Here is a 27,698-nt window from a genome sequence, read left to right as displayed (position 1 = left end):
GGAGTGTTTATACATAAGGTGACTCTGACAGGAAATGATATAGTGGTGGTTGGGGGTGTGGAGGGGTGGATTAGTGGGTGGAGGTGTTGATCAGCCTTACTGCTTGGGGAAAGTACCGTAGATTCCGGATTTTAAGCCGCTACTTTTTTCCCACATTTTGAACAGCTTTGAACTTTGCGGCCTTTAAAACGGAGCGGCTAATACATGATTTTTTTCATGCCGCCTCGTAAACATTTTGCCTCATAACAGTAGACCAATAAAATTGATGAGTAGTTCACAGAGGTCCAATGAAATTGTACGATAAATCAAGCGCACTTTCACAATTAAATTATTGTAAATCAGTCATTTGTACTCACCCTCATCAACATGGAAAACACTCGAAGAAAAGCATTGTGCTGCCTTTATGGCAGTTATTTAGTTTATAATATTTTCGCTTAGTAATTCATTTTCTAGTTAAAGTTAGAAGTGTTTTAACTATATTTGTTTTCTGTACTACATCGCAGGATGCTATGACGTCACACCCGGTTTCGCTGCGTCTTGTGGGAAAAATGCCAGTTTGCGATAAAACGGGACGGAGGGAGGGAGCGCATTACGCGAGCGGCTTTGGATCTGAGCGAACGCTGCTTTTAAGTTAAAGGCGATCAATAACTTTTCCTGGTAGGCTGCAGTATATATATTTTTTACCAGTCGTTAGGAGATATTGGAATGTTGTTCAGTAAAGAAGTATACGCAACGTATATTTAAAAGTAGCCGCGTTACGGGCACAGTTCGAAAAAAAGCATTTGCAATATGTATTTGTTTTTGTTACCATATGGATTTAATTAAAAGTTAAAAAATCCTCACGTGTAATATCTTTCTGTGTAAATATCTCATATTACAACGTGGGACACCTGCGGCCGAAAATCCGGTGCGGCCTGTACAATTAAAAAATTGATTTTATTTCTAAAATTAGAACCAGCGGCTTTTAATCAGGTGCGCTCTGTAGTCCGGAATCTACGGTAACTGTTTTTGAGTCTGGTGGTCCTGGTGTGGATGCTACATAGCCTCCTCCCTGATGTGAGTGGGGCAAACAGCCCATGAGCAGGGTGTGTGGGATCCTTCATGATGTTACTGGCCTTTTTCCGGCACCTTTCTGTATATATGTCCTTGCTAGTGGGTGGGCGGGTGCTGGTGATGCTTTGGGCGGTTTTGACTACCCTTTGTAGACCCTTCCTGTCCACTGCAGTTCAGTTTCCGTTCTAGGCAGGATGCAGTTTGTCAGAATGCTCTCAACTGCACATCTGTAGAATGAGGTAAATTAAACAAAAATGACATAACGTTCATGCAGTTTGGAGAAATGGTAGGTAGGACCGGGCATTACAGCGGTGAAGCAGTTAGTGCAGAGCGTCAGAGCTTGGAGTTCAGTTTTGGCATCTTCTCCAAGGAGTTCATTCATCCCTGTCCTTGTGCTTCAGTTTCCTCCCACATTCCAGATTTAATGCTTAGTAGGTTAATTACAAATTGTCCTGTAATTAGGCTAGGGTTTAAGAGGTGAGTTGCTGGGTGGTGCAGTTCATTGGGCTGGAAGGGCCTGTTCCGTATTGTATCTCTAAATAAAAATAAAACCAAAAAATAAAAATTAACTGATATAGAATTAGTTTTTTTCTGGTAATAAGTATCTTTTTTTCCTGATTAGTAATCCTGATGAAGGGTCTTGGCCCAAAACATCAACTGTTTATTCATTTCCATAGATGTTGCCTAACCTGCTGAGTTCCTCCAGCATTTTTTATGTAAACACAAAGTACATTGTAGATGCTGTGGTCAAAGCAACACGTACAGCAAGCTGGAGGAACTCAGCAGGTCAGGCAGCATCCATGGAAACGAACAGTCAACGAAGGGTCTCAGCCCGAAACATTGACTGCTCGTTTCCATGGATGCCGCCCAACCTGCTGAGTTCTTCCAGCTCATTTTAAGCATTTTTTATGTGTTGCTCTGGATTTCCAGCATCTGCAGAATCTCTTGTGAATGTTAGTCTTTTCTTCAGGTTGATTCCATAACCTGATAGCAGTGGGGAAGAAGCTGGTTTGAACCTTGAGGTGTGGGACTTCAGGCTCAGCTTGTTGGGGGGGGGGGGGGGGGTCCAAGACCAGTGGACAGAGCCTCAGGATAGAGAGATGTCCATTTAGAATAGAGATGAACAGGAATCTCTTTAGCCAATGGGTGGTGAATCTGAGGAATTCACTGCCACAGGCAGCTGTGGAGGCCAAGTCATTGAGTATATTTATGCAGTTGATAGGTCCTTGATTAGTCAGGGAGCCAAAGGTTACAGGGAGAAGGCAGAAGAATGGGGTTGCGAGAGATAATACATCAGACTTGATGGAATTACAGAGAAGACTCAATGGGCTGAATGGCCTAATTCTGCTTCTATATTTTAAGGTCTTGTGGCTCCTGTACCTCCTGACTGATGGCAATATTGATAAGACAGCGTGGCCTAGACACGTCACAAATAGATGTGCATCATGTAAAAGCAGGGTGGGGAAAACAATGGATTGGCCAAAAGTACTAAACCATAAACTCTTGCAGCAGTTTAAAATTTACAACAGAGGGTGATTGTCTGACTTACAGACGTGTAACACAAGTTTCCACAAAAGGTGTGTCTGTTGAAATCCAAAGGTTACATGGATTTTGAACTGGAAGCACAGCTAACAAAAGCTGGGAGGCTATGGTTACCTAATTCTGAAATGTATCATTTTGTGTTAACCTCAGGATGTGTTGGGGGCCAGCCCGCCAGTGTCACCACACATTCCGGCGGCTGTTCAGGCCTCCCCTCAGTCACGTAGCCTGGGGGAGAAAACTGCAGTGCATTCTGCTGATGGTACACACTGTGCACCGGGGTGGAGGGAGTGAGTGCTCACAGTGGTGGGCAGGGTGCTGATTGAATAGATGATTTATGCGAGTTGATCTCTGCCAGTTGTTTTAACTGCACTCATCCAGTACAGGGAACATAGACCAGTACAACACAGGAAAACGCCTGTCGGCCCACAATGTTGTGCGGAACTGATTAAATTAGTAATCGAATGGCCAGCTAAACAAATGTCTTCTGCCTACACAATGTCCATATCCTTTCATTTTCCTCACATTCATGAGCCTTTCTATGAGTCTCTTAAGAGTTTCTAATGTTTCTGCCTCTATCGCCACCCCAGGCAGTGGATTCCAGGCACCCACCACTTGCCCCTCACATCTCCTTTGAAATTAACCCCTCTCACCTTAAATGCATGTCCTCTGGTATTAGACATTCAACACTGGGAAAAAGATGCTGTCTGTCTATCTATGCTTCTCATAATCTTATAAACCTCTATCATATCTCTGCTCAGCCTGCAGTTCTCCAGAGAAAACAACCAAGTTTGTCCAAGCTCTCATTATAGCAGACGCTCTCTAATCCAGGCTGCATGCTGGTGAACCTTGGCTGCAACCTCTCCAAATCCTCAACATCTTTCCTACAATGGGGTGACCAGTTCTGTATGCAATACTCCAGATACGGTTTAACTAGAGTTTTATAAAGCTGCAACATAACTCTCTGACTTCTGAACTCAATGGCTTGACTAATGAAGGCAAGCATGCCACGTCGAGCACCTCCGCTCCGTCCGCCACAACAGACAGGATCTTCCAGTTGCCACTCACTTCAACTCTGCTTCACTTTCCCATTTGGATATGTCCATACATGGCCTCCTCTACTGCCTCCTTAGCATTAGCGCTGGGGGGAATGTAGACACCGAATATAAGGACAGAGGTGAATTCCCGCGGCAAATAAAATGGCCTGCATCGAACTGCCACAAACTCCACTAACGGCCGGCTAGGGTTTGCTTTTAGCCTGGCACGGACCCCTGCCCGTTTGCCTCGCTTCTGCTTCCTCACACATCGCTTTCGACGTCTCCATCTCCGGCTACCAGCATCAGGCAAGTCTGAGGAATGTAGGCCCATTCCCCTCAGCAAGCCGACGTCGCGTAATTCAGCCAGCAGATCTTTGTGAAGGTATGTTTTTGGGCGATCTCTCTATTGTAGTAGTATCTGGAGATGGTAGATAGCCGCTCTGTTATCCACGTGCCCTAATTGAAAATTGTGTATCAAACTTAAAATAGGAAATTAGATTAAAGTAACACCAGGTCTGAAAGGCCGCTGCTGCCGTGCCACGCCGCCTCATGGGTCCCCCAATCTGCGTCGGGTCTCGCCGATGTAGAGGAGGCCGCACCGGGAGAACCTGATGCAATAGATGACCCCAACAGACTCACAAGTGAAGTGTTGCCTCACCTGGAAGGACTGTTTGGGGTCCTGAATGGTGGTAAGTGAGGAGGTGTAGGGGCGCAGATTGGGGGATCGCTTCCTTGAGCACCTCCGCTCCTTCCGCCACAACAGACAGGATCTCCTGGTTGCCACCCACTTCAACTCTGTTTCACATTCCCATTTGGATATGTCCATACATGGCCTCCTCTACTGCCATGATGAGGCCAAACTCAGGTTGAAGGAGCAACACCTCATATACCGTCTGGGTAGTCTCCAGCCCCTTGATATGAACATCAAATTCTCCAACTTCCGGTAATTCCCCCTCTCCCTTCCCCCATCCCACTTTCACTCTGCCTCCTCTTCCAGCTGCCTATCACCTCTCTCATGATTCTGCCTTCTTCTACTACCCGTAGTGCTTTCCCCTTACATTCCTTCTTCACCTCTCCTGCCTGTCCCCTCCCTGCTTCCCCTCCCCCACCCCTTGATCTTTCCTCTGATTGGTTTTCCACCCTCCCCCCACCTTCTTTATAGGGCCCCTGCCCCTCCTTCTTCAGTCTTGACAAAGGGTCTCGGCCCGAAACATTAACTGCTCATTTCAACGGATGCTGCCCGACCTGCTGAGTTCATCCAGCTCGTTTGTATGTGTTGAAGCATGCCATATGCCTTCTTCACCACCTGTGTAGTCATTTTCAGGAAGCTATGAACTTAACACAAAATCCCTCTGTTCGACTACACTGTTTAGTCTTTAGTGTTGTCTCTTCACAGAAGATTGCAGCATAGCACCCTATCATCTGGGAAAGGCATTGTGGTGTCAGGTGGTGAGTCAGCCCTCCGATAACCAGCTTCCAGCCTGCTAATGTAGTCACGGAATTTTAGATAGTTTCGGTGCATTGCCCAAGAGCACAATGGGTTAACAGTGGGAATAGTCTTACATCAGTGAATTAGTCTTGCTCCGGCTAACCTCGAGACACTTAATCCACCTTTAACCTTTAATGTGGAAAGCTTTGGGCCAGGTTTGCCTTCACCGGGTGTGGAAGTGTTTCAGCACTGAGACAACGGAAAATATTCAAGGTGCCCAATACTTCCTGCTTTTATTATCGGACACAGAACTTACTGTTTAACATTATGCAAAGAGTTAGTAACTTAACTCAAATGTGAAGAGACTGTTAACAGCAAGACCTTTAACAGCACTGATGTGCAGAGGGACCTTGGGGACCCAACTTACAGCTCCACAAAAGTGGCCGTACAAGTTTGGGCAACACAGTAGCATAGTGGTAAACATAACGCTGTTACAGTGTCAGTGATTAATTAGGGTTCAATTCCTGCTGCTGTCTGTAAGGAGTCTGCACGTTCTCCCCATGACTGCATGGGTTTCCTCTGGGTGCTCTGGTTTCCTCCCATAGTCCGTACAGTTCTGGTCACCCCGTTATAGGAAGAATGTCGAGGATTTGGAGAGGGTACAGCCAAGGTTTACCAGGATGTTGCCTGGATTAGAGGGCATGTGCTGTAACGAGAGGTTGGACAAACTTGGGTTGTTTTCTCTGGAGCAGTGGAGGCTGAGGGGAGACATTTATAAATTTATGAGAGGCATAGTTATAGTAGACAGTCAGCTTTTTCCAAGGGTTGAAGTATCTAATACCAGTGGGTATGCATTACTGAGAGGGGATGTGTGGGGTACAGTTTTTTAAACCCAAAGGATGGTGAGTGCCTGGAATGTGCTCGCTGGGGTAATGGTGGAGGAGGATATTATAGAGGTGTTTAAGAGGCTCTCAGCCAGACATTTGGATGTCGAGGGAATGGAGGGAGTTGGACATTGTACTTTTATAGTTGAACTTCTAATAACTACTGTAGTTTAATCAGTTTGTCATGACATTGTGGGTTGAAGGGCCTGAACCTGTGCTGTACTGTTCTATGTTTTACATTCACGATTCAAGATTGTTCAATGTTATTCCCAGTACACAAACATAAAGGAGAAGGAAATAATTGTTACTCCAGATCCGATGCAGCACAACAAGACACAATAAGATAAATAAATCACAACGATAAAAACACAATAAATATAAATCCATAAGATAGCAATGCAGGCTAGTTAGGCTAAATCAACAAATGGCCTCATTTCTGGACAGAGAGATATAACATAGGGACAGAGGTTGTAAAACTGCAGATGCTGGAATTCTGAAATAATTACAGAGGAAGCACTCAACAGGTCGGGCAGCATCTGAGAAAGGAGAAACAGTTAACAAAGTCAAAGAACATGAAATAGAACTGAGACAAAAAGAAAATGATTTAGCTTCAGGCTGGTGGTGGGTGCAGGATGGATAGGACAATGGAATTATCTCTGATCAGTGAGACCAGGGTCACTAAGGAGGATAGATTAGTAATGAAAGGGTTAACGTATGAGGAGCATTTGATAGTTCTGGGCCTGTACTCACTGGAGTTTCGAAGAATGGGAGTGAGCAGTGGAATCTCATTGAAACCAATTGAATATTGAAAAGCCTAGAGAGAGTGAATGTGGAGAGGATGTTTCCTACAGTGGAGGAGTCTAGGACCAGAGGACACAGATAGAGTGGATGTGGAGAGGATGTTTCCTACAGTGGAGGAGTCTACGACCAGAGGACACAGATAGAGTGGATGGGGAGAGGATGTTTCCTATAGCAGGGGAGTCTAGGACCAGAGGACACAGCCACAGTTGCTGTGGGCTGTCCTGACAGAAACATAATATCTATAATATGGCAGTGTGATGGGAACCAGTATGATAGAACTGAGGATGAGCAAACAGTTGTACAAGTAGATGATGGGTGTAAAATGAATGTAAAGACAGACAAGCCAATTATTGGGTGTAAATACAGACAGAGCAAAGAGTTAAATTGTACCACAGAAGCAAAATTCAAAAGGGCAAAGAAAACAGAACTGAAGGAGCTGAATTTAAATGAGTGTAGCATTTGGAATAGGGTAGATGAACTCAAGGCGCAATTAGAGATTGGTTGTTATGATGGTGTGGACATCACTACATCTTGGCTGAAAGAAGGCCATAGTTGGGAGCTCAACATCAAAGCATGTACTTTGTATCAAGCGGACAGGCAGGAAGGTACAGGCAGTGTTGTGGCTCTGTCGGTAAGAGATGGAATTACATCTTTAGAAAGAGCTGACATACGGTCAGAGAATGTTGAATCTTTGTGGGTGGAATTAAGAAACTGGAAGGGTAAAAAAAAAATGGGAATCATATATAGGCCTCGAAATAGTATCCAAGATGTGGGGCTAAGATTGCAAAGGGAGCTGGAAAAGGGCAGGTAATAAGGGTAATGACACAATTGTAATGGGGAACTTCAATATGCAAAGGGATTGGGAAAAGCAGGTTGATGTCAAATAGCAAGAGAGGGAATTTGTTGAATGCCTATGAGATGGCTTTTTAGAGCAGCTTGTGCTTGAGCCTACTCAGGGAAAGGCTATCTGAGACTGGGTGTTGTCTAATAACCCAGATCTTATTATGGAGCTTAGTGTAAAGGAATCCTTAGGAGGCAGTGATCGTAATATGATTGAATTCATTCTACAATTTAAAAGGGAGAAGCGTAAGTCACATGTATCGGTATCATAATGGAATAAATGGAATTACAGAGGCATGAGAGAGGAGCTTACCTAGGTGGAGTGGAGGAGGATACTGGCAGGGTATTGGCAGAGCAGAGATGGCTGAAGTTTCTGGGAATAGTTCACAAGGCGCAGGACAGATATGTCCCAAGGAGGAAGAAGTTGTCAAATGGCAGGGGTAGGCAACTGTGGCTGACAAGGGAAGTTAAGGACTACATGAAAGCCAAGGAAAGGGCATATAAGATAACAAAAGTGAGTAGGAAGTTAGGATGATTGAGAAGCTTTTAAAATCCACCAAAAGGCAACTAAAAAAAGCTATAAGAAGGGAAAAGATTAAATACTGTATGAGGGCAGACTAGCCAATAATATAAAGCAGGATACTGAAGGTTTTTTCAGTTATATGAAGAGTAAAAGGGAGGTGAGAGTTGATATTGGACCACTGGAAAATGATGCTGGTGAGATAGTAATGGGGTACAAAAAAATGGCAGATGAACTTAATGAGTATTTTGTATTTGTCTTCACTGTAGAAGACGCTAGCTGTGTGCCAGAAGTTTGTGAGTGTCAGGGAGCAGGAGTGAGTGCCATTGCTATCACAAAGGGAAAAAGTGCAGGGCAAACCCTAAGGTCTTAAGGTGGATAAGTCACCTGGACCAGATGGACGACATCCCAGAGTCCTGAGAGAGGTTGCTGAAGAGGTAACAAATGCCTTGGTCATGATTTTTCAAGAATCACTTGATTCTGGCTTTGGTCCCGGAGGACAGGAAAAAGTGTTTGGAAATGTGTTGGAGTCTATTATTAAGGATAACGATTCAGGGTACTTGGAGATTACTTATAAAATAAGTTGAAGTCAGCATGGTTTCTGTGAGGGCAACTTTTGCTTGACAAATTTGTTAAGAGTTCTTTGAGGAAGTAAAGGAGAGATTTACACAACACGAGTGAATCTACAGTTGCTGGAAATAAATAAAAACACAAAATGCTGGCAGAACTCAGCAGGCCAGACAGCATCTATGGGAGGAGGTAATAATGATGTTTCAGGCCAAAACCCTTCATCAGGAGTGAAGTAACATGGGATGGTCGAGGGGGGATAAGAAGTGGGGGGAGGGATGAAATAGAGAGCTGGGAAGTGATAGGCTGGAGGGAAATGGGCTAGGAGGAAGGTGGAGAATTATGGGAAATAAAAGAGAAAGAAAGGTAGGGCTGGGGGGAGATTATAGTGAGGGGGGAAAAAGAGAGAGAAAGAGAACCAGACTAAAATTATAGATAGGGATGGGGTAAGGGGGGGCAGGGGTATCAACGGAGGTCAGTGAGTTGGATGTTCATGCTGGCAGGAAGGAGGCTACCTAGGCGGGAGATAAGGTATTGCTCCATCGATCTGCGTGTGGCCTCATCTTAACAGTAGAGGAGACCATGGACAGACATATCAGAGTGGGAGTGGTCTGTGGAATTGAAGTGTGTGGCCACAGGGAGATCCCACCACTGCTGGAGGACTGAGCGCCGGTGTTCGGCGAAACGGTCTCCCAGTCTGCGGCGGGTCTCCCCAATGTATAAATGGCCACATCGGGAGCACCGGATACAGTATATCACCCAGTTGACTCGCAGGTGAAGTGGTGCCTCACCTGAAAGGACTGTCTGGGGCCTAGGATGGTGGTGAGGGAAGAAGTGTGGAGGCAGGTGTAGCACTTCTTCCGTTTGCAGGGATAAGTGCCTGAAGGGAGGTCGGTGGGGAGGGATGGGGGGGATGAATGGACAAGGGAGTCGCGTAGGGAGCGATCCCTGCGGAAAGCCGAGAGTGGGGGGGAGGGGAAGATGTGTCTGGTGGTGGGATCCCGTAGGAGGTGGCGGAAGTTACGAAGGATTATACGTTGGATCTGTAGGCTGGTAGGGTGATAGGTGAGGACCAGGGTGACTCTATCCCTGGTGGGCTGACGGGGGGATGGGGTGAGGGCAGAGGTGCATGAAATACAGGAGATGCGATGGAGGGCAGAGTTGATAGTGGATGAAGGGAAGCCCCTTTCTTTAAAAAAGGAAGACATCTCCTTTGTCCTAGAATGAAAGGCCTCATCCTGAGAGCAGATGCGGCGGAGGCGGAGGAATTGAGAGAAAGGGATAGCATTTTTGCAGCAGACAGGGTGGGAGGAGGAATAGTCTAGGTAGCTGTGAGAGTCTGTAGGTTTGTAGTAGACATTGGTGGATAGGCTGTCTCCAGAGATAGAAACAGAAAGATCTAGAAAGGGGAGGGAGGTGTCGGAAATAAACCAGGTGAATTTGAGGGCGGGGTGAAAGTTGGAGGCGAAGTTAATGAAGTCGACGAGCTCAGCATGTGTGCAGGAAGCAGCGCCGATGCAGTCGTCGATATAACGTAAGAAAAGAGGAGGACAGATACCGGTGTAGGCTTGGATATAACACAAGAAAAGAGGAGGACAGATATCGGTGTAGGCTTGGATATAACACAAGAAAAGAGGAGGACAGATACTGGTGTAGGCTTGGATATAACACAAGAAAAGAGGAGGACAGATACCGGTGTAGGCTTGGATATAACACAAGAAAAGAGGAGGACAGATACTGGTGTAGGCTTGGAACATAGATTGCTCCGCATGGCCGACAAAAAGGCAGGCATAGCTAGGACCCATGCGGGTGCCCATGGCTACACCTTTAGTTTGGAGGAAGTGGCAGGAGCCAAAGGAGAAATTGTTAAGGGTGAGGACTAATTCCGCCAGGCAGAGAAGAGTGGTGGTAGAGGGTTTACTTGGATTTTCAGAAGGCATTTGATAAGTGCCACATATGAGGCTGCTTAACAAGGTAAAATCCTATGGAGTTACAGGAAAGATACTGGCATGGTAGAGGAATGGCTGTGAGGCAGGAATCATTGAGTGGGAATAAAAGGAGGTCTTTATTGGTCGGCTGCCAGAGACTAGTGGTGTTTCTCAGGGGTCAGTGTTGGGACCACTACTTTTCACATTGTTTGTCAGTGATTTGGATAATGGAACTGATAGCTTTGTGATAAAGTTTGCGGATGATACGAAGATAGGTGGAGGGGTAGGTTGTGCCAAGGAAGCAATACAATTGCAGCAGGACTTAGACAAATTGGAAGAATGGGCAAAAAAGCGGCGGATGGAATACAGTGTTGGGAAATGTATGATAATACATTTTGGTTAAAGGAACAATAGTACAGACTATTATCTAAACAGGGAGAAGGTTCAAACATCAGAGGTGCCTCAGGATTTAGGAGTCCTCATGCAAAACTCCCAGACATTTTTTTTACAGGTTGAGTCTGTGGTAAAGAAGGCAAATGCAATGTTGGCATTTATAACCATATAACCATATAACAATCACAGCACGGAAACAGGCCATTCCGGCCCTCCTAGTCCGTGCCGAACTCTTAATCTCACCTTGTCCCACCTACCCGCACTCAGCCCATAACCCTCCACTCCTTTCCTGTCCATATACCTATCCAATTTTGCCTTAAATGACACAACTGAACTGGCCTCTACTACTTCTACAGGAAGCTCATTCCACACAGCTATCACTCTCTGAGTAAAGAAATACCCCCTCGTGTTTCCCTTAAACTTTTGCCCCCTAACTCTCAAATCATGTCCTCTCGTTTGAATCTCCCCTACTCTCAATGGAAACAGCCTATTCACGTCAACTCTATCTATCCCTCTCAACATTTTAAATACCTCGATCAAATCCCCCCTCAACCTTCTACACTCCAATGAATAGAGACCTAACTTGTTCAACCTTTCTCTGTAACTTAAGTGCTGAAACCCAGGTAACATCCTAGTAAATCGTCTCTGCACTCTCTCTAATTTATTGATATATTTCCTATAATTCGGTGACCATCTAATTTATTGATATCTTTCCTATAATTCGGTGACCATTTCAAGGGGAATAGAATATAAAAGCAAGGAGATAATGCTGAGCCTTTATAAAACACTAGTCAGGCCACTCTTGGAGTACTGTCGACTGTTTTGGGCCCCATATCTCAGAAAGGATGTGTTATCATTGCAGAGGATCCAGAGGAGGTTCACGAGGCTGATTTCAGGAATGAAGGGGTTAACATATGAGGAACGCTTGGTAGCTTTGGGCCTGTACTCACTAGAATTTGGAAGAATATGGGGTGATCTCATTGAAACCTGCAGAATGTTGAAAGGACTAAATAGGGTGGATGTGGAGAGGATGTGTCCTATGGTGGGGCATTCAGAACTAGACGGCACTGCCTCAAAATTGAGGGGAGACCTTTTAGAACAGAGGTAAGGAGGAATATTTTTAGCCAGAGAGTAGTGAATCTGTGGAATCCTCTGCCACAGGCTGCAGTAGAGGCCAAGTTCATGCGTATGTTTAAGGTGGAAGTTGATTGTTTCTTGATCGGTCAGGGTATCAAAGGATGTGGTGATAAGGGAGGAGTATAAGGTTGAGTGGGATCTAGGATCAGACATGATGGAATGGCAGAGCAGACTCGATGGGCTGTATGGCCTAATTCTGCTCCTATGTCTTATGGTCTATTGTCTAAATGTGTTACCAGGACGACATCCCATGCATCATCAGTCTACAGACCATGACACTCAGGGACTTGGGTTCTAATATTACTTATTCAATAATAGTTTTTGTACCTATGTTCTTCTGCTATCATAGTTATAGATGCTATAGTGTGTGTGCGCTGTGTGTTACTGTTAGTCCTGAGCTTTAGACCATAAGACATAGGAGCAGAATTAGACTACTTGGCCCATCAAGTCTGCTCCACCATTCAATCATGGTTGATCCTTTTTTTCCCTACTGAGCCCCACACCCCGGCCTTCTCCCCATAACCTTTGATGCCATGTCCAATCAAGAACCTATCAAGCTCCGCCTTAAATACACCCAATGAGCTGGCCTCCACAACTACCTGTGGTAATAATTTTCACAAACTTAGCACCCTCTGGCTGAAGAAATTTCTCCGCATCTCTCTTTTAAATGGACACCCTTCTATCCTGAGGCTGTTCCCACTTGTCCTTGACTCCCCCATCATGGGAAACATCCTTTCCACATCCACCCTGTCCAGGCCTTTCGATATGCAAAAGGTTTCAATGAGATCCCCAATCATCCTACTAAAATCCAGTGAGTACAGACCCAGAGACAAACATTCCTCATATGATAACCCTTTCATTCCTGTAATCATCGTTGTGAACCTCCTCTGAACCCTCTCCAATCTCAGCACATCTTTTCTAAGATGAGGAGCCCAAAACTCTTCACAATACTGAAGGTGAGGTCTCACCAGTACCTTATAAAGCCTCAGCATCATATCACTGCTCTTGTATTCTAGACCTCTCGAAATGATGCTAACATTGCATTTGCCTTCCTTACCACCGACTCAACCTGCAAGTTAACCTTTAGTGTGTTCTACACAAGGACTCCGATTTTTTGGATTTTCTCCCCTTTTAGAAAATAGTCTGCACATTTATTTCTACTACCAAAGTGCATTTTCCACCATTGTATTTCATTACCTATTTTCTTGCACATTCTCCTATTCTAAGTCCTTCGGTTTGCTACCTTTTTTCCACTAATCTTCATATCATTCGCAAACTTGGTAACAAACCCATCTATTCCATCATCTAAATCATTGATATACAGCATAAAACGAAGCAGTCCCAAAACTAACCCCTGCGGAACACAACTAGTCTCTGGCCGCCAACCAGAAATGGATCTTGTTATTCCCACTTGCTGCCTCCTACCAATCAACCAATGTTCTAACCATTCCACTTACTTTCCTGTAATACCATGGGTCTTGGTAAGCAGCCTCATGCGTGGCACCTTGTCAAAGGCCTCTGAAAGTCCAAATATACAACATCCACTGCATTCCCTTTATCTATTCTACTTGTAATCTTATCAAATAATTCTAACAGGTTTGTTAGGCAAGATTTTCTTTAAGGAAACTATGCTGATCTTGTCCTATCTTGCCCTGCGTCACCAAGTATTCCATCACCTCATCTATAACAACTGAATTCAACAGCTTCCCACCCAGTGAGGTCAGATTAACTGGTCTATGATTGCTTTTAAGCTGTCTCCTGCCTTTCTTAAAGAGAGGGGTGACATCTGCAATTTTCCAGTCCTCTGGCACCATTTTTGAAAGTTCATTACTAATGCCTCCACTATATCTACCATTGCCACTCTCAGAACGCTAGGGTGCAGTTCATTTGAGCTGGGTGACTTATTTGAATTTGAATTTATTTAAATCCTTCATCCATCCCACAAAGTGAGGGAGAAAAATCTTTGCGCAATGACTCTGTTGCAATGTACAGACATGTGAATGTAAAAGTCTAATGGCTTGTAGAAAGAAGCTGTCCCAAATCCTGTTGGTCCTGGTTTTAATGCTGCGGTACCGTTTGCCAGACGGAAGCAGCTGAAACAGTTTATGGTTGGGGTGACTGGTGTCCCTGATGATCTTCCAGGCCTTCTTTACACACCTGCTGCTGTAAATGCCCTCAATGGAGTGATTTATGTACCCTCAGGTCTTTCAGCTTTGTGAGCACCTTCTCCCTTCTAATAGTAATTGCACTCACTTCTCTTCCCTCGCACCCTTCAACACCTGGCACACTGCTGGTTTTTTCCACAGTGAAGATTGATGCAAAACACTCACTTAGTTCATCAGCCATCTCCTTGTCCCCTGTTATTATTTCTCTGGCCTCATTTTCTAGTGGTCCTATATCCACTCTCATCTCTCTTTGATTTCTTATGTACTTGAAAAAGCTTTTACTATCCACTTTGATATTGTTTGCTAGCTTCCTTTCATATTTCATGTTTTCCCTCCTAATGATTCTTTTAGTTGCTCTCTGTAGGTTTTTAAAAGCTTCCCAATCCTCTGTCTTCACACTAATTTTTGCTTTGTTGTATGTCCTCTCTTTTGCTTTTACATTAGCTTTGACTTTCCTTGTCGCCCATGATTGTACTATTTTGCCATTCGAGTATTTTTCATTTTTGGAATACATCTATCCTGCACCTTCCTCGTTTTTCCCAGAAACTCAAACCATTGATGCTCTGTTGTCATCCCTGCCAATTGGAGTAAATTGCATTTCCTTCCAATTTACTTTGGCCAACTCCTCTCTCATACCACTGTAATTTCCCTTACTCCACTGAAATACTGCTACTTCAGACTTTACTTTTTCGCTATCAAATTTCAAGTTGAATTCAATCATATTGCGATCACTGTCTCCTAAGGGTTCTTTTACCTTAAGCTCCCTAATCACCTCCGGTTCATTACACAACACTCAATCCAGTATAGCTGATCCCCTAGTAGGCTCAATGACAAACTACTCTAAAAAGCCATCTCATTTGCATTAAACAAACTAACTCTCTTGAGATCTATTTCCAACCCAATTGACCCGCATGTTAAAATCTCCCATAACTATCATAACATTGCCCTTTTGACACACCTTTTCTATTTCCTGTTGTAATCTGTGGTCTGCATCCCAGCTACTGTTGGGAGGCCTGTATATAACCTCCACCAGGGTCCTTTTACCCTTGCAGTTTCTGAACTCAATCTACAAGATTTCAATATCTTCCAATTCTATGTCACATCTTTCTACTGATTTGATGCCATTCTTTACCAGCAGAGCTATGCCACTTTCTCTGCCTATCTTCTTATCCCTACAATACAATGTGTAACCAAGGACATTTAGCTCCCAACTACAACCACCCTTCAGCCACGATTCAGTGATGGCCACAACATCACACCTGACAATCTGTAATAGTGCAACAAGATCATCCACCTTATTTCTTATACTCTGTGCATTGAGATATAACACTTTGAGTGCTGTATTTGCTACCCTTTTTGATTCTGCATCCCTCATACACAGGTACTCACCCTACTGGTTGCAATGTTGTCCTATCATCCATCTGCCCTTCCTGACACTCTGACTGCACGCTATCTTTACTTTTTTAACATCTATTCTATCCTGAGTCCCTTCACTCTGGTTCCCACCCTCCTGCCAAATTAGTTTAAACCCTCCCCAACAGCTCTAACAAAACTGCCCGTGAAAATATTGGTTCCCCTTGGGTTCAGTGGTAACCCGTCCCTTTTGAACAGGTCATACCTCTCCCAGAAGAGATCTCAATGATCCAAGAATCTGAAGCCCTGCCTACCAGCTTCTCAGCCACACATTAATCTGCCAAATCATCCTGTTTCTACCCTTACTGGCGCGTGGCAACAGGCAGTAATCCAGAAATCCCTACCCAGGAGGTCCTGCTTCGCAGCTTTCTACCGAGCTCTCTAAATTCTATTTTCAGGATCTTTCCTTTTCCTTCCTATGTCACCTTGGCCGCAGAGGAATGCTGTTGTATTTGACTATATACAGGAGTATGGTTGAAAGACAATGAAACTTGAACTTGAATTTGAATGTAACAACCATGAATGTAAAAAATTCTTTTACTGTTTCTGCCTTTGTCTATATCTATTAGTAGAACAAACTGAATGGGCTGAATGGCCTCCTTCTGCTCCTATATCTTATGTTTGAAAAGTTAAAAAGTGATAAGATGACTAGAAGTGTAGCCACTCCCTCATCTGTAGCCAATAATTGTTTCCACAGAAAAAAAGATTTGAGTATCTGTAGTTATGTTCACATCCCTTTCCAAAAATCCCATTTACAGTGGGAGATCTCTGCCATCTGGCCACTCTCCTGGAGATGTCACTTCATCCAAGCTGAGAAATGAATAAACAATCCCATATTTTAGTTGTCAGGAAATATAAAGGGGGCTTGACCCAAAAGTAGAACTGCAGAAATGAATTAGCTATGAATGATAACTTGAATAATAAACCATAAAATAACATGTCATGATGGGCCACAAAACAAATGAGAATAGAAAGTAAACACAACAGACAACTTTAGGGCAGGGAGAAGACTGAAAACTGGATGAGGCCGGCTGGTTCGATGAATGAACGAGGACTGTGGATGAGAACTGGGTTACATTGGCTGCAGGTAGTGAGTCTGGAATGAGCGGCAGGTGATTCCTATTAGGTGGGTAGGGACTGGAGGTGCCTTTATGTGCAGGCTGAGAGGTGTCAGTGGGATCTGGACTAACATCTGTTAAAAGATTTTTGTGCGAAACTTGGAAGTTTGGTTTATAAACTAGGGTCAAAATGGCCCACTGGTTTTCCAGTGTCACTAAGGTAAAACAAGTGTAGGTCTCTGGAAACACTCAGAAGGTCAGGCAGCATCTGTGGGAAGAGAAGCAGATCTAACTTTGCCTACAGTCGTAGAGCAGTATACCACAGAAACAGACCCTTCAGTCTATATAGTGTGTGCAGGACTGTTTCTCTGCCGTGTCCCATCTACCTACACCCAGAACTGATGGCATGGAATGGGCTTCTTCCCATACTGTGTGACTCTATGATGTTGGCCATATGATCACATTACCGTCGCATGTTATGTTAATACTCCGGTCACCAGGCATGGTGCACTACAACAGAGAAACATGCCCTTTGGCCCATCTAGTCCATGCCAAATTATTAATCTGCCAGGTCCCAGTGACCTGCACCTCCTTCCCCTCCCATCCATGCATCTATCCAAATTTCTCTTAAATGTGAAATTGATCTCACATCCACCACTTTCGCTGAAAGCTCATTTCACACTCTCACCACCCTCTGAGTGAAGAAGCTCCCCCTTAAACATTTCACCTTTCACCCTTAACCCTTGTAGTCCCACCCAATCTCTTTGGAAAAAGCCTGCTTGCATTCACCCTGTCTATGCCGCTCATAATTTTGTTTACTTCTATCAAATCTTTCCCCATTCTCTCACACTCTAGGGAATAAAATCCTAGCCTATCCAACCTTTCCTGATAACTCAGGTGCTGAAGTCCCAGCAACATCCTGGCTTCAGATCGAAGATCCTTTGACCAAACTGGGAAGGAGACAAAAGAAACTGGTTAAGGTGCAGATAGAGTCGAGCGAGGATGTCTCTGTTGGGGAATAACTAGGTGACTGTGGAGATAAGTTATAAACAGTTATCATATCAGTGTGTGCAGTTGGCAGAGTTGTTGAACGCAGGAGTTGTAGAATGCAAAGCAACACACACAAAATGCTGGAAGAATGCAACAAGTCGGGACCTGAAGAACAGTTTCAGCCCAAAACATTGACTTTGTAAACGCTGCCTGACTTGTTGAGTTTCTCCAGCATTTTGTCAGTGTTGCTCAACGTTTAGAGCATCTGCAGAATCTCTTGTGGTTTTGAAATCAGGGCAGGAAGTCGTGCCTTTCCAGATCAGACTGGGCACGTCCTTCACTCCCAGAGAGAAGAAAGGAAAAAACAAAATGAGACTGAGCCAATATTACAGAACGATAACTGATATAGACAGAAATCAAATTACCTGAAGTTGTAAACTTTAATATTGGGTTCGGAAGGCTGAGGCAGAAGACAAGGAGGTGTATCTCAATCTCGCTTTAGGCCTCACTGTGACTGTACAGGGAGCACATCCATGTACCGTTGCTGTCTCAGCCAAGAGAGCTCACCATCGTCTCTACTTCTTTGGCATGTTCCCATCAATCCTCACAAATTTTTACTGCTGTACCATGGAAAGTATCCTCGTATCTGGGTGCATCATGGCAAGGTACAGCAACTGTTTTGCTCTTGACCGTAAGAAAGCGCAGAGTTGTGGACACAGCTCAGCACATCAATGGAAAGCAGCTTCCCATCTATGGCATCCACCCACCGCAGACAATCCTTCTCTTCTACACTCCTATCAGTCAGAAAACACAAAAGACCGAAAGCACCACCAGGCTCAAGGACAGCTTCTACCCCGCTATCGTCAGACTCTTGACTTCACAATCTATCTCGCGGACCTTGCAATTTATTGTTTACCTGCACTGCACTTTCTCTGTAGCTGTTACACTTATTTTGCATTGTTATTGTTTTACCTTGTTCTACCTCAATGTACGGTGTCATGATAATGATAATAAAAATAATAATAATAATAATAAATACTTTATTGATCCTGAGTGGGAAATTCTTTCATTACAGCAACAAAATTTAAAAACACACTTAGCACCGTGCAGACTTAGCTAATGATAAAGTACAGAATAATAATATACCCAATAATAATGTACCAAAGTGCAATAATAATGTACAGAATAATAAAACAGAGTTTATTGTACCATGATGTGTGTTCTCCTGTCGCACAGAGATGAATTGTTGTACATGCTTATTGCATTTGGTAGGAAAGATCTGATCTGTACGAACACAATGCAAGACAATCTTTTCACTGTATCTTGGCCCATTTGACAATAATAAACCAGTTCCAATATCAATACTTGTCGAAGTAGCTTTTAAATGTTGTAATGGCACCTGCCTCAGCCACTTCCTCTGACAGCTCATTCCACATGGGTACCCACCCTATATGTAAACATTTTGACTTCAGTTCCTGTTAAATCTTTCCCCACATTCCCATCCATTTCCCCAAGACTTACACTATTACACTCCAATCTCACACACACCCAACAAAGGAGCACACACATACACAGACGAACACACATATCCATGGATACACACACAGACACACACAATCACCAACTTACACATACACACATGTAAATTCATTCCCTCTCTCTCTCTCTCTCCCCCTCCTCCCCAACCCCCCCCCCCCAAATGGGTCCACCCCCAACATGTCTTTGGGTTGTTGAGTTAGGCAGGGGAACCCACGCAGTCAGAGAGAGAGCATGCAAACACAAAGACATCGCTGGATGTCAGGATCGAACATGGTCACTCGATCTCTACTATCTGCGCAAAGTACTGTTTTGTACACTGTTATGTTGGAAAGAAGCAGGGGCGAGTGTTATTTGTCAGAGTAGAGTTTCTATCTGACTGTAGTGATAACAATGGACTGTGTCTGTTCAAAGCTGCAGATAGCACACAGACGGCATTAGTGTACGCTGTACTCCCTCCTCTCAGCTGAATACAAGTTGGAGCTGCTTTAAGCTGCTGCTTGTCAGACCCTTAGATGGAAACAAGGAAGATTAGGGTTTGTTGTCAGAAGGGTTTGGCTCCATCTGGTAGGTCATTCCATCAGTGGAGGCCCTGACGTCAAGTCCAGTGATGGAGATTCGGCTTCCTCAGGGGGGTCCACTTCCTGGACTCCGCACCGGAAGTTTTCATGGATTTTCAATCTATTTTATTTCTGAACTTGTTTTTTTTGCTTTGAAGTCAGCAAGACCTCCAGGAAGTCACTCCAAGTTCAAGTATAAGGGGTGCGTGCAGATACAATTGTCAAAGACAAGCTTGCTTTTCTCCCTCAGGTTGGTTGTGACTAGAAGTAGAGATGATGGGTTAAGGGTGAAAGGTGAAATGTTTTAAGCGGAATCTGAGGGGAAACTTCTTCACTCAGAGGGTGGTACAAGTGTGGAACGAGATGCCGGCGGATGTGATAGATGTGGATTCCATTTCAACATTTAAGGGAAATTTGGATAAGTTCATGGATGGAAGGGGTATGAAGGGTAATGGTGCAGGTGTGGGGAGATGGGACTGGCAGAAAAACAGGTCAGCAGGGACTAGATGGACCAAAAGGCCTGTGTCTGTGCTGTAGTGCTCTATGATTCTAAAGGCCAGCTGAACATAGGCAAAGGGAACGAGCATGAATGGGCATCTTGGTTGGCATGGGCCAGATGGGCCAAAGGGCCTGTTTCCCTACTATATGACTCAATGACTCAAATAAATAGGTTGGGTAGGATTTAATGTTATTAGGTTGATGATAGTCAGCCTGGAATCGACGGGTTGAAGAGAGCCTGTGCATTCTCTGACTCCGTGATCTCATGCTCCTTCAACCCTACACTCTTCACCACTGCAGAAATACTCACTCCATGTTGGCAACTGTGCCTTCAGTCCCCTCGAACTCAAGCATGCAATCCCCTGCCTACATCTCCCTGCCAGTCTTACTGGAAAAAGAGATACACCATCTCCCTTTCTCCATTCCCCTCTCTTACCTCTGTTTTCCTCACTTGCCCATCACTTCCCTCTGGTGGCCCTCCTCCTTCTCTTTCTCCCATGGTCCTTTCTCCTTTCCCATCAGCTTCCTTCTTCTTTAACCTTTTCCACCTCTCACCTCTCAGCTTCTTACTACATCCCTCTTCCCCTCCACCCATCTTCTGATTCTGGCATCTTCCCCCTTCCATTCCAGCCCTGATGAAGGGTCTCAGCCTGAATCATCGACTGTTTGTTTCCCTCCATAGATGATGCCTGACCTGCTGAGTTCTTCAGCAGTTTGGGTGTGTGCTCACACTTCCCCCTCCTTTCAAACCTTATTTAGCCCCTACCTCTGGGTTTGTTCATTAGAGCCGGTGAGATCATCGATCCAGGGGCAAGGACTGTCTAATTTCAAGCATTATGATCTGATAAAGGGGTCATATTAGGGGAATCAACATTCAGGAACATTGTTAGGATATGTGTTGGATTTCAACATTTAAGAGAAGTTTAGCTAAGTACACGGATGTGAAAATAGTGGAGGGTTATGGTCCAGGTGTGGTCAATGGAGCAGGCAGAAATAGTTTTCAACATGTATTAGATGGGCTGAAGGGCCTGTTTCTGTGCTGTAATGATCTATAAGTTGATAGAGTTGGAATGCTTAAACACACACTCTGCCTGAACCAGAAATGTACACTCAGCGACCATTTTATTAGGTACACTTGTACACCTGCTTGTTCATGCAAATATCTAATCAGCCAATCATGTGGCAGCAACTCAATGCAAAAGAGCATTCAGACATGCTCGAGAGATTCAGCGTTTGTTTACATCAAACATCAGAATGAGGAGGAAACGTGATCGAAGTGACTTTGACCATGGAATGACTGGTGATGTTCAACAGGATGATCTGAATATCTCTGACTCTGCTAATCTTCATTGCTTCCCTAAACACCAGGAGTAAACAGGCAGTAACTAACTAACTGCTGATCTCCTTGGATTTTCACACACAATCGTCCAGAGTTTACGGAAAATGATGCGGAAAAACAAAAAAAATCCCGTGAGCAGCAGTTCTGTGGGTGAAAATGCCTTGTTAATGACAGAGGTCAGAGGAGAATGGCTAGACTGGTTCAAGCTGACAGGAAGGTGACAGTAACACAAATAACCACACGTTACAACAGTGGTGTGCAGAAGAGCATCTTTGAATGCACAACACATCAAACCTTGAAGTGCATGGGGTACAGCAATAGAAAACCAAGACCATACACTCAGTGGCCACTTTATTAGATACAGGAGGTGTATATTGCTGTCAAAAATTAATTAATCCAAATAAATCCCAAAACGCAAGTGCCACCACAAAGAAGGCTTGACAGCACCTCTACTTAGAAGTTTGTGTAGATTTGACTTGACACTTAAAACTTTGCTAAACTTCTCTAGAGGCACATTGGAGAGTAGATTGACTGATTACATCACAGTCTGGTACGGAAACACCAATGCCCACGAATGGAAAAGGCTACAGAGAATGGTGGATTCAGCCAAGTACATCACAGGCAGGCAAAGCCCTCTCCACCACTGAGCACACTTACATGGAGCACTGCCACAAGAAAGCAGAATCCACCATCCAGTCCAAGCCTTCTTCTCACTGCCACCATCAGACAGGAGGTACAGAAGCCTCAGGTCCCACACCACCAGGTTCAGGGACAGTTATTAGCCTACAATTCCTAGGCTCCTGAACCGGTGTAGACTACTTCACCCACCTCAACAATGAACTGATTCCACAACCTACAGACTCAAGGACTACACAACTCATGTTCTCAGTATTATCTATATTTATTTATTCGCACAATTTGTCCTCTTTTGCACATTGGTTGCTTGTCAAACTTTGTTTTGGTGTAGATTTTCATTGATTTTATTGTATTTCTCTGTTCTACTGGGAATGCTTGCAAGAAGATGAAGCTTAGAGTAGTATATGGTGACATAAACATACTTTGATAATAAATTACTTTGAACTTTGAACTTATTTTCCTGTAAATGCCTGCAAGGAAATTAATCTTAAGGTAAAATCATCATCATCATTATGTGCTGTATCATCTGATGTGGGCAACCATGGTGTCATGACCATAATTGTTCTTGGAAAATATTTCTGCAGAAGTGGTTTGCCATTGCCTTTTTCTGGGCAGTTTCTTTACAAGACAGGTGGCCCCACCCATTTTCAATACTCTCGTCTGCCTGGCATCTGTGGTTCATAACCAGGACTTGTGATATGCACTAGCATCTCATATGACCATTCACCACCTGCTCTCATGGCTTCATGTGACCCTGATCAGCAGCAAAGCGGGTGCTACACCTTGCCCAAGGGTAACCTGCATTTCCTTTGGTAGAGGCATATCTCCACTCTGCCACTGAAGGTAGCAAATGTTAACATATACCTACAGTTCTTGGATAATAACTTTACTTTGATTTTGAAAACTCCAGACCATTTTCATCTGACAAGTTTAATAAAACGAAAAGAAGCAGATAAAACAGAAGGTATCTGTTTGGTGCCAGGCACTTTCTTCTGAATAAGTCAATAATACTTATTAATAAGTCAATAAAGACTTAATTTTATGATTGCCAAACCATGGAACACCTTCACTACAAGGACTGGTAACTTTTTTCAATTAATAACTTGGCAACATAATTCAGTAGTTTAAAACTCCATTGGTGCTTGAATATGTGTCTATCACTTAAGTCCTTTGTGCAGTCTAGTGAGCTGAACAATTGATCCACTGTGTTTGATTTTCACATCCAAAGCTTTTATGTTTCAGTCCAATGGCAGGAAACCGGATTGAACATTTTTTCAAGGAATCAGCAATACTTTGCTCGAAATCTCACCAGTCAGTAAGAGATGGGGATTTTTAATCAGGTTCAGTGGCTATTGGGTAAGTCTATTTTTAATTAACTCTTGGTTAACTCCACAAGGCTTCCAGGGTTGTGCTAAAAGGGCTCTTTTCACAACAAAAAGACAGGCTGCAATGCTATAGGGCAATAAGGGAAGGAATATTGTGTCAGAACAGTATACAACAGGAGTGCGATGCGAGCTTGCGGACAGTTCTGGTTACATTAGGGCATCTAAGTAGCATAACAGTTAGATCAACACTATTGCTTGGGCAACAGAGTTCAGGGTTCAAAGTGTAAAGGATTTTCATGTTCTCCCTGTGACTGTGTAGGTTTTCTCCAGGTGCTCCAGTTTCCTCCCACAGTCCAAAGACATGCCGGTTAGTAGATTACTTGGCCATTGTAAATTGTCTTGTAATTTGGCTAGGGTTAAATAGGTGCTTTGCTGGGCGGTGTGACTCAAAGGCCTTGCTCTCTGCAGCATTTCTAAAACAATTTTTTAAAAATTCTGTTTTCCTTCCAAAGGTTAGGGTTAGTGAGTTGTGGACAAGCTATGTGCGGCAGTACTTGCAGGCAGCCCCCAGCACAACACTCGCTAATCTGATCTGATGTAAATGACACATTTCACTATATGTTTCACTGTGCACGTGACAAACTGTGTGCAGTTCTGGTCTCCATACCTGAGGAAGGATATACTGGCTTTGGAGGCCGTGCAGAGGAGGTTCACCAGGTTGTCTCCAGGGATGAAGGGGTTAACCTATGAGGAGAGATTGAGTCGCCTGGGACTATATTCTCTGGAATTCAGAAGAATAAAAGGGGATCTTATAGAAACATACAAAATTTTGAAAGGGATAGACAAGATAGAAGTAGAATAGTTGTTTCCATTGGTAGGTGAGACTAGAACTAGGGACATTGGCTCAAGATTCAGGGGAGAAGATGAGGGGAAACTGTTTTTCCCAGAGAGTGGTGAATCTGTGGAATTCTCTGCCCAGGGAAGCAGTTGAGGCTTCTTTACTAAATATATTTAAGATACAGTTAGATAGGTTTTTACACAGTAAGGGAATGAAGGGTGATGGGGAAAAGGCAGGTAGATGGAGCTGAGTTTACGGACAGATCAGCCATGATCTTATTGAATGGCAGGGCAGGCTCGATGGGCCAGATGGCCTACTCCTGCTCCTATTTCTTATGTTCTTAAAAAGAACAATCTCCTATCTTTAATTCAGGAATGATATGATACCCTCGAGACTTGGTACGTTACCACACTTTCAGTATTTTTGACAGGAGTACCGTGGAGAGCATCACCACCCGGTACGGAGTCCCACTGCACAGGATTGGGAAAAGCAGCGGGAAGTTGTCACCTCAGCCAGCTCCATCATGGGCACTAGCCTCCCCAGCACTGAGGACGCCTGCAAAAGGCGATGCCTCAAAAAGCAGGCATCCATCATTAAGGACCCCCACTGCCCAGGACATGCCCCCTTCTCATTGCTACCATTAGGAAGGAGCCTGAAGCCTGAAGATACACTCAGTGATTCAGGAACAGCTTCTTCCCCTCTGCCATCTGAGTTCTGAATGGCCAATGAACCCATGAACACTACTCCACTCAGTTCAGATTGGCAAAAATATCTCCTCCACAATCTCTATCAGCACAGGAGCACTGTAGGGATGTGTACTTACCCACCTGCTCTACTCACTTCATACTTATGACTGTGTGGCTAAGTACAGCTCCATCACATATACAAATTTGCTGATGACACTCCTGTTGTGGGCTGCATCAAAGATGGTGATGAATCAGCACACAGGAGGGAGATTGAAAACTTGGCTGAGTGGTGTAATGACAACTACCTCTCACTCAATGTCAATAAGACCAAGGAACTGATTGTAGACTTCAGGAAAGGGAAACCAGAGGTCCATGAGCCAGTAATCATCAGAGGATTAGAGGTGGAGAGGGTCAGTAACTTTAAATTCCTGTCACTATTTCAGAGGACCTGTCCTGGACCCCTCAATATAATTGTGAAGAAAGCAAACAGCACCTTTACTTCCTCAGGAGCTTGCAGAGATTGGGCATGTCATCAAAACACTTGGTAAACTTCTCTAGATGTGTGTTGGGAAGTGTGCTGACTGGCTGCATTTCAGCCTGGTATGGCCTCACCAATGCCTTTGATGGTTGTTGATTTGCCCCAGTACATCATGGGTCAAACCCTCACAACCACTGAGCACATCTACATGAAATGCTGCTGTAGGAAAGCAGCATCCATCATCAAAGATCCTCACCTCCCAGGCCATGCTCTCTTCTCGCTGCTGCCATCAGGTAGAAGGTACAAGAGCCTCAGGACTCACACCACCAGGCTCAAGAACAGTTACTACCCCTCAACCTTCAGGCTCTTGAACAAGAGGGGATAACTACACTCATTTAAGGACATTTAAGAACTCTGTTATATTGCTACTTCATGCTTGTTATTTACTACTATTTATTTCTATGTGCATTTGCACAGCTTGTTTACAGTTAACAGTTCCTGATGTTTACAGTTACTGTTCCTTAGATTTGCTAAGTATGACATCAGGAGAAGAATCTCAGGGTGGTATGTGGTGATAGGTATGTAGTCTGATAATAAATTTACTTTGAACTTTGAGATTTGCTTTAGCCTGAGGGTGGTAAATCCACTGCCACGGCTGGCTGTGGAAGCCACGTCATTGTGTACATGATAGAAAGGTGGAGCAGACTGACTGGGCTGAATGTCGTGGTGCTGCTCCTTTGTCTCATGTTCTTCCATATGTTCTCTGTTCTGGAAGTCCAGCAATCTCATTGTGAAGGGCCCGTTTAGGGATCGTGACAGGACACGGGGAGACTGGCTGACCCACAGTCCGGCTCTGGATCCATTACAGGATTCAGTGCCGTGTCCCGGGTTGAGGTGCACCACATCTGACTCCCAGCAGGCTGTAGTGAATCCACGTGTACTGATATATGCAGAGCAGTTAGCAGCTGCTTCTTTTTTTGACATAGAAACAGAATTAGGCCTTTAGGCCATTGAGTCTGCTCCATGGCTGATTTATTATCCCTCTCAACCCCTTTCTCCTGCCTTCTCCTCGTAAACTAGATGCCCTGATTAATCAAGAACCTATCAACCTCCATTTTCAATATTCCCAATGACTTGGGCTCCACAGCCGTCTGTAGCAATGAATTCCACAGATTCATCACCATCTGGCTAAAGAAATTCCTCCTCATCTCTGTTCTAAATGGACGTCCCTCTATTCTGAGGCTGTGCCCTCTGGTCCTAGACTCCCCCACTCCAGGCAACATCCTCTTCATATCCACTCTGTCTGTGCCTTTCAATATTCAATACATTTCAATGTGATTCTCCCACTTCTAAACTCCATTGAGTTCTTGTAGAATCCCCAGCTAAAGATCAGCGTGATCCTGCCCATTGTAGCCATCCCAAATGAATGGTGCTCATCATATTTCATTTGTAACCACACCAATAAAAGAATGTACTTGCCTAATTTGCTCAGAAGGCCTTTGTTAGATCCATAGTTATAGAACACCACAGCAAAAAAACAGGCCTTTGTCCATCTAGTCGCTGCCGAACCATTAATCTGCCTAGTCCCTGCACCTGGACCATAGCCCTCCGTACCACTCCGTACCTATCCAAATTTCTTTTAAATGTTCCACACTCTCACCACCCTTTGAATGAAGAAACTCCCCCTCATGTTCCCTTAAACATTTCACCTTTTACCTTTAACCCATGACCTCTGGTTGTAGTCCCACCCAACCTCTGTGGAAAAAGCCTGCTTGAATTTACCCTATCTATACCCCTCATAATTTTGTATACCTCTATCAAATCTCTTCTCAATCTTCAACATATTAAATAAAGTCCTAACCTATTCAATATCTCCATATAACTCAGGTCCTCCAGTCCTGGCAACATCCTTGTAAATTTTCTCTGTATTCTTTGAATCTTTCCTGTAGGTAGATGACTAAAACTGCACATAGTACTCCATATAGATCCCAATGCCTCTACTCGGTACTCTGATTTATGAAGGGCAATGTACTCCTTTATGACCCCAT

Source organism: Hemitrygon akajei, chromosome 29 (genome assembly GCF_048418815.1).
Source record: "Hemitrygon akajei chromosome 29, sHemAka1.3, whole genome shotgun sequence".
Lineage (NCBI taxonomy): Eukaryota > Metazoa > Chordata > Chondrichthyes > Myliobatiformes > Dasyatidae > Hemitrygon > Hemitrygon akajei.
This window is presented reverse-complemented; position numbering follows the sequence as displayed.